Raw genomic sequence first — 13109 nt, 5'->3', positions numbered from 1 at the left:
TTTTGTTGATGTCCATCTTATATCCTCCTTTCAAGACACTATCCATTCCGTTCAACTGCTCTTCCAAGTTCTTTGCTGTCTCTGATACAATTACAATGTCATCGGCGAACCCCAAAGTTTTTATTTCTTCTCCATGGATTTTAATACCTACTCCGAATTTTTCTTTTGTTTCCTTCACTGCTTGCTCAATATACAAATTGAATAACGTCGGGGAAAGGCTACAGCCCTGTCTCACTCCCTTCCCAACCACTGCTTCCCTTTCATGCCCCTCGAATCTTATAACTGCCATCTGGTTTCTGTACAAATTGTAAATAGCCTTTCGCTCCCTGTATTTTACCCCTGCCACCACCTCATTCAGGAGAAGAAATAAAACATGTATTAAGACAAATTACACATGACAATGGACCCACAGAGTCCGAAATGCATCGTGTAATTAATAAAACGCGAAAAAGTTGTGACTGAAGGCGTTGTTCAATTCATACCTCCAATGTTTTGAATACAGTCACGTTTTAAGCTGCAAAATATGGATAACATTTAAAAAAATTATCGTATGATGTTTTCTCGCTTTCGTCGTATGCAGTGTAAACCTTCGATACGATGCGTCTTGAAACACGAAACACATCGATTACTTTGGCTAACAGAAGCAGCCACCGGCTTTTTAATGCACTCACAACTAAACGAAACACTGTTCTCACCACGGCTGACGCTTGCAACGAGTTGCGGACATTGCACAGGTGCCGTTCGTGGTCGTACACAACAGCGCAACTTGCAGGCTTAACTAGCATCTGTATTTACCGCGGAGTTTCCATATTTTTGAGCAAACCTCTTATAGGACACAAACACAACATCCATGGTGTATCGTCACCATCAGCATACTGTCCTTGCAGTAGCGAGGATTGGCCTCTAGGTGTCGCTCCATGCTCACACAGTTTACTGTCGTGTGTTACTACAGCATTGACATCAAACAGTAAAATGCTGCATAATCGAAAACAGCTTGAGTTAATAATAATAATAATAAAAAAATAAAGCTAGCATCTGCACTGAAATAATCCTTGCAGTGAATGTGAAAAAGTAGCAATGGAGGATAAAAATCACATTTTCTTCACGTGTATGCTGTACGCGAAACACCAAACTGAATTCTTACAACACTTTGTCACTAATTATCATTGATTACCACAATTTTCGTTCAGCAAAATGATATATTAATGATGTAAGCAATTATAAAGTTTTAAAATGCATCCTTACTGCTCCGTGAAGTTCTAGAGAAGCCCTAAAACACAAAAGATTTGTGTATAACTTAACAGGACAAAAAGCGAATATGAACTTTAAGAAAAATGGCGATAACAAAAACTCAGCTAACAACGAAATACGCAATTAACTGCGAGAACAAATATTGTCATAAGCACACATTAACACATCACGTAGATACAGAGCGTCTATAACCCTGATCCATTAACAAAAATGGTTCAAATGGTGTAATATTTCTGGCTTATTCAGCCATCATATTAGGCTCCAGGAAGCTATTCCCAGGGCAGTGGAGATGCAAGAAGCATAGAGATGACGCAATGTGGGATGAGGTACCGGTGACAGATGTTAGATTCGGTACCATTCCCGTGAGAAAGACCGCCTGCATGATGCTGCTGCCCTGTGATTGGCTGCTGTGTTCGGTGGTAGGGCGCCAAAACGTTAAACTTTAGTTGCTATTATTAATTAAACCTGTCATCCAAATTACTTCATTTTTTTAAAAATGAACCTCTCTCAACAGCCAGCTATCAATCAGTCATTTCAAAATTATTAAAATCAAAGTATTACTAAAACAAAAGACTGACGATATTACTGCCGATGCACTTCGGTGGCGTTCGGGTCACGCCTTGCTGGTTTGGCGCGCGAAGTGTCTCGGGCAGTCCGGCTCTCCAGTTCTGACCGTTCCAGTAGACAGACATGTTGTCTGTTATAGCACTATTTGTTTCATACAATTTTATTTACTACAGTTCCGACTGTCGCTAGGTACAGACATGTTGTCTGTAATAGTAGTATTTGATTCATGTAATTTTATTCTCCAGTTCTGACGGTTTAAGTAGACAGACATGTTGTCTGTGGCAGGATGTATTTCATGTTATTTTAGCCAGACATAATGACTGTGGAAAGATATGTTCAATACTTTGTGATCAAGAATAGTCTCTCGTGTCTATATCAATAAAAACGTGATTGGCATCCCAAATGAGTTATAGTTTATTCGTAGCAGCAGTTCCTTGCGAAGTTAATTTCAGCCTCAAGAAAAAGAATCCACGACCTGCGTGCTGTTTTCTGTGCTGCGGACATCATCATCATGAAGACAGGAGGTTAGTGAAGTGTACAAGAATTTATGTATTCCACACAGGGCAGTGGAAACAACTAGGCGCCTCACGTGTACTGCATGCACAGTACAAATGTGCTCAGTGACACGTCATCTGCAGTAATGCAGAGGAGGTAAAGAAGGATGAAAGTATTAACACTATCTCACTTTTATTCCTTTTTCTTGCCGTAAAGGCTCTGAGCACTATGGGACTTAACTTCTGAGGTCATCAGTCTTCTAGAACTTAGGACTACTTAAACCTAACTAATGTAAGGACATCACACACATCCATGCCCGAGGCAGGATTCGAACCTGCGACCGTAGCGGTCGCGCGGTTCCAGACTGTAGCGCCTAGAACCGCTCGGCCACTACGGCCGGCGATCCATTAATACGGAAGTTGGTGACAATCGTGTAACGGAGCTAAATTCCTGTGGAATGTGCTCTCCACCCATCACTGCGTAGACAGGCAAGCGTTGTACGGCAGTTACGACTATTTTTAGTTCCTGTAGGGGCAGGGGGGAGACTACTGGAACAAACGAAGAAAATTCAGTGGCTGCGGAAGATGGAGAACGAAGTGGGAATTTCCTACAAAAAAAGAGCGAAAGCGTGAAAGCAGTACGAGGTGTGGACTCCATTAGGCCGTTAAACTGCTCGGCTTCCAAACACACGGCGGAGGTGAGGAGTGGCGGTTTCTGGAAGGCTGCCAGCGGACGGCGCCAACCTTCGCAAGGACTCGGCTGCGCAAGCCGCCGCCTGCCGCCTGCTGAGCACTTTCCCCTGAGCTGCGCGGCTGTCGCAACGGGACGGGACGGCTGTGGCGTTGCGGAGCTGTGGTGCTGCCGTGCGCCCAGTCACGGCCTCCTCCCCTCCCCCCCCAACACCCAACTACCTGCTCACACACACTAGCCCGGCCCGCAGCAGCGCCTGTCATTAGCGGACACTGGCGCATCGCATTCCGCTACACGCGAGGTGGCTAGCGGCAACCTGGAAACTCGACATAAGGCGCTCTAAGAAGTTGGGTTCACTTAACAATATAGCAAACGTCAACTTGTTCTTGACATTTTCACACTGTAGGTTGTTGTTGTTGTTGTTGTGGTCTTCAGTCCTGAGACTGGTTTGGTGCAGCTCTCCGTGCTAATCTATCCTGTGCAAGCTTCTTCATCTCGCAGTACTTACTGCAACCTACATCCTTCTGAATCTGCTTAGTGTATTCATCTCTCGGTCTCCCTCTACGATTTTTACCCTCCACGCTGCCCTCCAATGCTAAACTTGTGATCACTTGATGCCTCAGAACATGTCCTACCAACCGGTCACTTCTTCTTGTGAAGTTGTGCCACAAACTCCTCTTCTCCCCAATTCTATTCAATACCTCCTTATTAATAATGTGATCTACCCATCTAATCTGCAGCATTCTTCTGTAGCACCACATTTCGAAAGCTTCTATTCTCTTCTTGTCCAAACTATTTATCGTCCATGTTTCACTTCCATACATGGCTACACTCCATACAAATACTTTCAGAAACGACTTCCTGACGCTTAAATCTATACTCGATGTTAACAAATTTCTCTTCTTCAGAATCGTTTTCCTCGCTTTTGCCAGTCTACATTTTATATCTTCTCTACTTCGACCGTCATCAGTTATTTTGCTCCCCAAATAGCAAAACTCCTTTACTACTTTAAGTGTCTCATTTCCTAATCCAATTCCCTCAGCATCACCCGACTTAATTCGACCACATTCCATTATCCTCGTTTTGCTTTTGTTGATGTTCATCTTATAACCTCCTTTCAAGACACTGTCCATTCCGTTCAACTGCTCTTCCAAGTCCTTTGCTGTCTCTGACAGAATTACAATGTCATCTGCGAACCTCAAAGTTTTTATTTCTTCTCCATGGATTTTAATACCTACTCCAAATTTTTCTTTTGTTTCCTTTACTGCTTGCACAATATACAGATTGAATAACATCGGGGAGAGGCTACAACCCCGTCTCACTCCCTTCCCAACCGCTGCTTCCCTTTCATGCTCCTCGACTCTTATAACTGCCGTCTGGTTTCTGTACAAATTGTAAATAGCCTTTCGCTGGATTCAATACTTCCTAGATAGAATTCAACACTTTGTTCTTAACACAGCGAAATCGGCAGATGTGAAAGTAATTTTGTGTGTACCCAAAGGGAACTGCAGCGGGTTATTACTGTTTGCACTGTACACTAGGGTGACGAAAGTCATGGGGTACCTCCCAATATCGTGTCGGACAACCTTTTGCCCTGCGCAGTGCAGCAACTCGACGTGGCGTGGACTCAACAAGTCGATGGAAGTCCCCTGCAGAAATTTTGAGCCATTCTACCTCTACAGGCGTCCATAATTGCGAAAGTGTTGCTGTTGCAGGATTTTGTGCACGAACTTACCTCTCGATTATGTCCCGTGAATGTTCGATGGGATTCACGTCGACTGATCTCGGTGGCTAAAACATTCTCTCGAACTGTCCAGAAAGCTCTTCAAACTAAACGTGAACAATTGTGACCCGATGACATGGCGCATCCATAAAAATTCCATAGTTGTTGGTGAACGTAAAGTCCATGAATGACTACAAATGGTCTTCAAGTAGTCGTACATAACAATATCGAGTCAACGATCGGTTCCTTTGGACCAGAAAACCCAGTCCATTCCATGTAACCACTGACCACGCCGTTATGGAACCACCGCCAGTCCAAGATGCTACTCCAGGCGGGTGTAAAATGAATGTGAGCAACGGAGAATAATAAACGCTAAAATGAAATTTGGCCCTGTCTGACTACCCCTGAAACAGATCTTAGGATCTCTTAATTCTATAAATTACAGTCTAAACATAAATGAGTGATGAAGGCAACTAATCCTACTAAATGATAAACGTTGTTCCTGCTTATATATTTATTGTAGATTTAAAAAAAACCTTTATATTACAAAGTTTACATTAACTAAGTAAAATTACTAATCAATTGCCCAACTCTGCCCCTTATTATAACTGCGCGGTCTAATATCAATAACGCGAAATGACTGACATCATCTACGTACCAAACACTAGAAGACACTACTTTCGAAGATGATCTACGGTGGTGTGGAACCTCAATGGAAAAAAAACTAACGTGATCAGAGCTGTTTAGCTTTTATAGCCCTAATAAGCTAAAGCAATTTGCGATATCACCGTATGTACTGCGTCCAGTGCGTCGAAGTGATGGTTCTCGTACTCGTCTGCGACGACGGAAGAACTCCAGCCACAAATAAACTCTTTCAAACACTAGGACGGCAGAAGGCGGTCCTCTGATTAATATACTCTAATACTGTCTTCTCCTTTCTGTGTTCTACAGACGAGAAACGCGAACTCGGAGCCACAAGGACGGAGTTCAGATAAAGTCTCAATGTAAGTATAGGCAGAGGAAGTGCTCTCAATTACAGATCGCTGCGTACTCAACGACGGCTACCAACCCGGAGGTGAAGTCCAGAATCGTATAGGTTCGCAACAGTACAGTGCCTAACTGTTCTAAGTATAAACTCTCCTGAGAGCAAAGGCAGCAAGTCCGTCTGTATCAACAAAGCTGATATCGAGCGACCGTCACACATGGGCGCTCACAACGGAAAGACCTCGTCTCTCCACCGCTGGCTTCTCAGCAAGTATGTGGATGAGTTCTTGTAAGGTGCGAAATTATAGCCATATTACACCAGATTGCACAGTGCGTTGTTGACAACCTTGGTCTTTGGGTTCATGCGATCTGCGCCACACGCGAACCTTATCATCAGCTCTTGTGAACTGAAACCGGGACTCATCCGGCCTGGCCACCGCTTTCCAGTTGCCTAGGGTCCAACCGACATGGTCACGGGCTCAGGAGAGGCGATGGAAATGAAATGAGCGTTTGGCGTCATTGGCCGGGAGGCCCCTCGCGGGGCAGGTCCGGCCGCCATATCGCAGGTCTTATGACATTCGGCGCCACATTGGGCGACCGGCACGCCGGATGGGGATGAAATGATGATGAACACAACACAACACCCAGTCCCTGAGCGGAGAAAATCTCCGACCCAGCCGGGAATCGAACCCGGGCCCAGAGGACGGCAATCCGTCACGCTGACCACTCAGCTACTGGGGCGGACAGGAGAGGCGATGCAGCCAATGTTGTCCTGTTAACAAAGGCACTCGCGTCGGTCGTCTGCTGCCGTAGCCCATTAACACCAGATTTGGCCGCACTTTCCTAACGGATACGTCCGTCTCATATCCCGCGCTAATTTCACGTAGTGTTGCTTCTCTGTTAGCACTGACAACTCTACGCAAACGCGTCTGCCTTCGCTCGTTAAGCGAAGGCAGTCGGCCACAGCTTTGTCCGTGATGAGAGGTAATGCCTAAAATTCGGTGTTCTCGGCACGCCCTTGACACTGTGGATCTCGGAATATTTAATTCCCTAATTGTTTCCGAAATAGAATGTCCCATGCATCTAGCTCCAACTACCATTCCGCGTTCAACGTCAGTTAATTCCCGTCGTGCGGCTTTAATCACGTTGGAAACATTTTCGTACGAATTGCGGGAGTACAAATGACCTTTTATAGCTTGTGTAAGCAATACTACCGCCATATGTATATGTACATATCTCCACCCTATGACTTTTGTCGCCTCAGTGTATAGGGCCAGCACTGTTTGCACTATATACTGCAAAAACACGAAGTTAGAATGCAACAACCAGAAAAATGGCATACGGGGTGACACAAAGTAGGTGTTTGCTGACTCTGATTAATCGTGTGCCGTAAATGATCCTTCTTGTGATGTTGTTGTGTAGCAGCTCTGAAAACATTATATTAATTGCTGCAGCGCAGTGTATTAGCTGTTATGAATCTTTAGATATTAGAAGGAATATTATCAAATCAAACTTCCTGGCAGATTAAAACTGTGTGCTGGACCGAGACTCGAACTTAGGACCTTCGCCTTTCGCGGGCAAGTGCTCTACCATCTGAGCTACCCAAGCACGACTCATGACCCGTCCTCACACCTTTAATTCCGCGAGTACCTCGTCTCCTACCTTCCAGGCTGTGGCTAAGCCACGTCTCCGCAATGTCCTCTCTTCCAGAAGTGCAAATTCTGCAAGGTCTGCTGGAGAACTTCTGTGAAGTTTGGAAGGTAGGAGACGAGGTACTGGTGGAATTAAAGCTGTGAGGACGGGTCGTGAGTTGTGCGTGAGTAGCTCAAATGGTAGAGCACTTGTCCGCGAAAGGCAAAGGTCCCGAGTTCGAGTCTCGGTCCGCCACACAGTTTTAATCTGCCAGGAAGTTTCATATCAGCGCACACTCTGCTGCAGAGTGAAAATCTCATTCTGGAAATTATCAAATCAGTTTACATGGTGGCATCATTTGAAGACAGCTGTATGGTAGCTACATTAGGAGGACGCTGCCACTTAGCGAATAACCCAACATTTGTTAGGTGCATTTTCACTACCATATAGTTTTTCCAGTGACTTTTCTCTTCGTATTCACTCACAAAGCTCACCCACCGATGTCTCAATTCATTAGCACTAACACCGGAACAGCATCCGTTTATTGTAAAGATATTTTATGCTAATTCTAAACGTAGCGTCGTGGTGAGACGCGCATTCGACCGCAAATTTGGTCTAAGAACACCACCATCCGGAATGACCATTTCTCGGTGAGATTACAGTACGCAACTGACGTTCAATTATGGTGACCAAATTTAAGCATTCTTTGATGCTCATGCTACTCAGGACGATCAGCCCCAGCTGTGACCCCAGAGAATGTGCAACGACTGCGAACCTGTGCGAATCTTACTTCCTAAAGATGGACCAATAAACAGAAAAACAGTTAGTAAACTCAATAGAAAAAAATAGTTTAATTGTTATTCAACCGTAAATTTATAACTGTTCTACCAAGAAAAATGGAAGAATCCATAAACAAGATTAACCTTTTCCCTTACAATATTCAATTGTGCGAACCTTTGAAGGACAGGGATGTGGAGTGGCGATCATCCTTTGCAAATGAGATGACTGAGGCCCTTGAAAATGGAACAGTCGGTAAGGATCAGATCTGGTTTAGTGATCACACACACTTCCATATGCATGGGTACGTCAGCAAACAGAACTGTCGCCACTGAGCTACTGTCAGTCGACACATTCAAGCTTGCGCTCCGTTTTATCGTTTTATTGTGAATAAATCACTGTCTGGCGCGCAATGAGTGCACATTGTATTACTGGGCCCATTTTTATTGAGGGAACTGTCACAGGAGACAAATACAGACAGGCACTGGAACATGAATTTGTACCGGCTGCAGGACGCTGTCGAATGCTCCGAAATTACTGGTTCGCGCAAGATGGACCACATCTACACCGTCTTACGGACGTCTTCCATTTCCTTCATGCGACGTTCACAGATCAGATTGTTGCCCACAACATCTTCGGATTCAGTGGACATGGTGCGTAACGGCCGTCTTACAGTCCCGATCTCAACCCATGTGATCATTTCTTGTGGAGTCATGTAAAGGACATAATTTTCAAAGATGCAGCTGCAACACTCCAGCATCTTCATACTACAATTTCCAGAGAGATTTGTGGAGTCGAAAAAGGCGTTCTTCAGAAAGTTCGATGTTCTACACACTCACTGCTGCCAAACGAAAACACTTTGAAAATCTTCTGTTTTAAATTTCAGGTTCCCTGCTGTAGCATCAATATTATGACAAGAATCTTTCATCCCAGATTATGTCGTAGTAGCCAAACACTTTCTAACACTATTTTGCGCCATCCTCTACTATATTCTCAAAATGATTTAAGATCCGTACACAAGAACTGGAAAGCATTACAAGCCACGCCAATGGTCAAGAAAGGAAATAGAAATAATCTGCTGAATTCCAGGTCCATATCACTGACGTCGATTTGCAGTATGAGTTTGGAACATATACTGCATTCAAATGGCTCAAATGGCTCTAAGCACTATGGGACTTAACATCTGAGCTCATCAGTCCTCTAGACTTAGAACTACTTAAACCTAACTAACCTAAGGACATCACACACATCCATGCCCGAGGCAGGACTCGAACCTGCGACCGCAGCAGCCGCGTGGTTCTAGACTGAAGCGCCTAGAACCGCTCGGCAGCCACGGCCGGCTTGCTGCATTCGAACATTATGAATTACTTCGAAGAAAGCGATCTATTGACACACAGCCAGCTCGAATTCAGAAAATACCGTTCGTGTGAAACATGACTGGCTCTTTATTCATATGAAGTGATGAGTGCTATCGACAGGGAATCCCAAATTGATTCCATAGTTTGACACCGTTCGTACGAGTGGTTTCCGATTAAATTGTGTGCCTATGGAATATCACATCAGTAGTGGATTCGTGATTTTCTGTCAGAAAGGCCACAATTCACAATAAATGATGGGAGTTCATTGAGTAAAACTGAAGTTATATCTTACATTCCTCAAGAAAAAGTTATAGGCCCTTTGCTGTTCCTGATCTACGTGAACGATTTAGGAGACAATCTGAGCAGCGTTCATAATAGCAAAGCGTTTTAGTGAAGATGTCCGTATGGTGTGAAAAGCGGAAGTTGGCTCTAAATAGTAAAAAGTGTGAGGTCAACGACATGAGTAATAGAAGGAATCCGTTAAATTCCCGTTGTCCGATAAGTCGCACAAATTTAAAGGCTTTCAATACAACTGAATACCTAGGATTATAATTACGAATAGCTTAAAGCAGGAATGAGCGCATAAACAATGTTGTGGGAAAGGCGAACCAAAGACTGCGTTTTATTGCCAGAACACTTTGCACAGAAGCGAATTTGCAACAGCGAACGAGAGTTCTCTCTGGTATAAACACAAGGCGCACGTGCACAAACGGCTTTTGGTTGTGTGTGGGTCGCATTCGCAGATATTCGTTTGCGATCCGCTGTTTGTCAGTTTTTGAGCGAACCACCAAAAGAAGGTTCGCGTCCTCTCCGCTTCGGCGCTGTCTGTCCAGGAAGCTTTCACCTGCTGCCTTGTCTAATTTTGTTGTTGTCGTCGTAAGTTGCGTGAGCGATGGAGTGAGCTGAAGAAGAATATAGAGGCAGAAGCCAATAGGCAGTTTGTTAATATAGATACGATACGTACTTCCGTGATGGAAGAATACACAGCACAAACACCGAAGAAGTAGAAATATGATAAGTAGAAAATTGCCGAAGTGCTCAGAGGTCCAAGTGGGGACGTGAGGAAGACTAATCTATTGCACCAGACGGGAATGGAGTGAATAAGCACAACCTACGTAATTATTTTTATCAAAAAGGAAAAGCACAATAAATTTCTGTGAGAGTAAGCAAGTGCTAATACATATCTATGATGCAGATTAAAATTAAAAATACACGAAAGACTGGTCATTCTCGCTGCTTACGTTCATGCTGATTGTAATTACATGGCTGACGTATCACTGTTAGCGATTTTTGAAGATAAAGAAAAGTGATTACCAGCGATCACCCTTTCTGCTCTCTAACAAATTATATGGCGGATTTTATCAAGTAACAAATGTGACAGGTAATGTGTATATTTCACATTTCATTAATCATATTTTATTGACGTTATCTTCCTTATGTGTACGTTAATAAAATCATTGAAGCTCTTCGCGCACATCTCTATAAACATCCAAACTATCTGATTTATCATGAAATCTATTCGCAAATTGTGAACACAGTACCACCACAGCTACACAACTGACTGGAAACATACGAAAATTTGCGCCAGACTAGGACTCGAACCCGAATGTCCCGCTCGTCGTGAGCAGTCACCTTAACAATTGCCATCAATTGCTCCACCAGGTCCCTCTCGTATATGTATATATACACATAGAGTGAGAGAGATCTTTATGCCTATATAATGGTGTACATTGCTTGCGTGTCACTAGTCACTCAGAAGGAAGTGTGTCATCTACATGGATATGTCTCTTCTTTTCTTTATCATGTTACAAATGAGTGGTCACCTGAATCACCTCCACATCTTTGTTCCTTCATTTAGCCTGTGGTGGATGACTGAAACGAGTGAATGAGAGATTTCGTGAGAGTAGCCAGTAGCTGTCTGTTAATGTAGTTCCGTCTGCTGCTCCAGTTTTACCAACAGCTTTAGGGTAAGTAGAAAGGTATAAAGGTCTAGCTTGATCATCAGAACTGGTACAATAGCAAACAAAAGAGTTGCGTTGGCAGATAAGGCGTTTGCATCTTATCTCTGATGCCCTCCTCACCCGCTACAGGGATAGCGGAAGAAGCTGACGTCTTATCTGTCAACATAACTCTTTTGTGTACTGTTGAAACAGTTCTGATGGCCAAGTTAGACCTCTATGCCTTTCTACTGTGCCTAAAACTGATGGCACAATTGAAGGAGCAGACGAAACTTCATCAACAGACACCTGCTGACTACTGTCACGGAATGTAACATTGACTCCCGCACTGTCACGCACCACAGGTTAAATAAAGGAACAAGGATGTGGAGGTGATTCAGGTACGCACATATTTGTAACATAATAAAGGAAAGAAAAGACATATCCACGAAGACGGGCCGCCGGTGTGGCCGAGCGGTTCCAGGCGCTTCAGTCTGGAACCTCGCGACCGCTACGGTCGCAGGTTCTAGTCCTGACTCGGGCATGGATGTGTGTGATGTCCTTAGGTTAGTTAGGTTTAAGTAGTTCTAAGTCCTAGGGGACTGATTATCTCAGATGTTAAGTCCCATAGTGCTCAGAGCCGTTTTTGACCCGCGAAGACGCCACACTTCCTTCTGAGGGACTAGTGGCACACAAGCAACAGATACCATTATATAGGCATAAAGTTATCCGAGCACGCTTCAAGGACCTACCCAAATCTCTACAGTGCTCGCACAATTACGTAATTCTCGCTCAGGGAAAGACTTATTTTTATTTTTCTCGCCCGGTTGCCTTGGCTTTGGCATGAAATACGATAGTACAATGTCTGCATATAACAGTGTAATGCATCGAACGGTATACAAGTAGACACTGACAAATACAAACATTGCACTAATGTATTTGAAATATAACTGCTACTGAAATGGAAACAAACGCTAACATAAATGTCTCCGATTGCTAATGGCCTGAGTGTTTCTTCAGTTTGTCATGGTCCTCGGTAATTAGTGTTCCGCTTTTAAAATTTCCACTCCAGTTGTAATGAGAAGCCAGCAAAAAGCGTCAGTCTACATATGTGCAACGCTTTGGGTTAGTGTCAAGGAAAGTCGGAACTGCAATTCAGTGTTAAGCGCATTATTTCCATGCATTTAGGCTACAGGATGTTTGGAAATTCCCATTACAGACTCCTAAAACTTTAAGAGGAGAGTGAGCACATAATATTTTGAACAGTAATCCATGTCCGGATACGTACCGTTTCAGTACAGATGTATTGAGGAATTGAATTAGGCGTGACACAGTACAATAATAATTCGAAGGAAACGTAACGAAACATCCATACTTCATTTAAGCACATTTTTTTGTGTTAAACCTTAAACAGTACGTGTTTACATTATTCTAAAACAAAAAAGAACCCAGCATACTCTACGTACAGATCGCTACTGATGCAAGGCAACAGCGGCTCGATGTGGCGACCACCAACGTTGTTACAGACATTGTAACTACGAAGCATGTTTTGATACATTCCCTCAATCCCAGCCGGCTGGTTTGTCCGAGCGGCTCTAGGCACTTCAGTCCGGAACCGAGCGACTGGTACGGTCGCAGGTTCGAATCCTGCCTAGGGCATGGATGTGTGTGATGTCCTTAGGTTAGTTAGGTTTA

Source organism: Schistocerca piceifrons, chromosome 2 (assembly GCF_021461385.2).
Source record: "Schistocerca piceifrons isolate TAMUIC-IGC-003096 chromosome 2, iqSchPice1.1, whole genome shotgun sequence".
Taxonomy (NCBI): domain Eukaryota; kingdom Metazoa; phylum Arthropoda; class Insecta; order Orthoptera; family Acrididae; genus Schistocerca; species Schistocerca piceifrons.
The sequence above is the reverse complement of the archived record's forward strand: the minus strand, read 5'-3'. Positions refer to the sequence as shown.